We start from the raw sequence: 1,510 nt of genomic DNA, 5'->3' as shown, positions 1-1,510 counted from the left end.
AAAACTACTGACCTCCACAGAAGGAAGAGCTGGCCATTAATCAACATGCCAATTAACATTTAAAGCTACTAGAAACATATAAAACTGCTGAGAAAACAACAGGAGGTGTCTGGAATTTTTTTTTTTCTCTCTGCCAAAGTTTCTATCTGTATTTAAGCAAATTCATTCTCATCAGGATGTTCCTTGGAAACTTTGAGGTTTCCACCCAAAGTGTCTCTACTTCGTGAAAAAATGGAAGTTTGCAGTTGCCAAAAAAATGGAATACCTGAAGCATGGGATCTTTTTGGGGGAGGGGGAAAAGTATGGTTATTGCATTCTTCAAGAACTCAGGGTAGTTTGAAAAGACATTTTCCTCTGAAATAATGCTTCAGGGGGGAAATTTCCACCCACTCAGGTCGCATCTCTTCCTTTCAGTCCTTACGAAGAGGAAGGCGTTCCTTACGGACTAGTGCGGTTCTGTGTAGCAATGGATGAACAAGAAAATGCATCAACAGAGAAAAACCTGAATGGGAAGCCGCAGTCTGAAACTTCCTAGTGTGCGGCCGAGAACGGCAGCAGATCCGGACTTCAGCAGTCCTTCCCCGGGGGGACGCACCTGACGTAGCCGGTGCTAAAATCCCCTGGGTTTCGACCACGAGAGGTTAAAGCTTGGTGTTTACTCGGACCCTTTGCCGCGCTGGGGTCTCAGACCAGGGTCGACGGTCCCACGTCTTGGCTCAACACTAACACTCTGGTAAYGGTGATGATGATGGTAGGATGGAAGTATGATCCAGTACATCTGGCCTAGTGAAGGCACAGAAATTTTCCAGAAAAAACGTGTTTTCATACATTTCACGGATTTTGCTTCATAGRCATTAGTGAACAGCTTTTTGATTTGTTTTCAAGCAGAGCTCCCCCTTTAATACTTGTGCATTAGTACACGTGTGCACATACACACACACATGCTGCAAATATTTGGCACACTTAAAAATAAGCGTGTGCACTGCAGGCCCAGGACACTGCTGACTCCAGAGGCATGAACTGAGCTGCCCTGATTCCGCCTGGGAAGGATTTCGGGTCTTCCACGACCGTGGAAAAAAATCCGTGGGCAGGACTGGGGCTGGCMTGCTGCTGCTTTGCACCTTTCTGCCAGGCAGGACCGTCAGGAAATGCAACACAGGTCGGAAAAGGCAGCGGCAGAGGCGGGACACGCCGCAAGCGAGCCGTGCGGAAGGACAGACCGGAGGGGACGCGGCCCGGACTGCTGTCAGAAACGCCAAGCGGCAACACGGCTGCTCATGAATAAATAATCCGTGTTGCAGTGGCGGCGTGCTGGACCCGGCACGACGCGCAAGTCTGCCCGGAGACTTGGCGGCGGCGGTAAACAAGGCCTGGGCTCCTCCGCCGTGCCCGCGCCGCTCCCCGGGCACCGCGCATTAAATCCCGGCAGCGGTGCAAGCTCCGCAGGGAGGCGGTGGTGCGGGGGCGCGCGGGGAGGGGGGGGGGATTAAGAAACACCCGCAATCGCTAG

This window comes from Rhea americana, unplaced genomic scaffold (assembly GCF_003343005.1).
Source record: "Rhea americana isolate MKP2758 unplaced genomic scaffold, rheAme1 scaffold_311, whole genome shotgun sequence".
NCBI lineage: Eukaryota > Metazoa > Chordata > Aves > Rheiformes > Rheidae > Rhea > Rhea americana.
The sequence above is the reverse complement of the archived record's forward strand: the minus strand, read 5'-3'. Positions refer to the sequence as shown.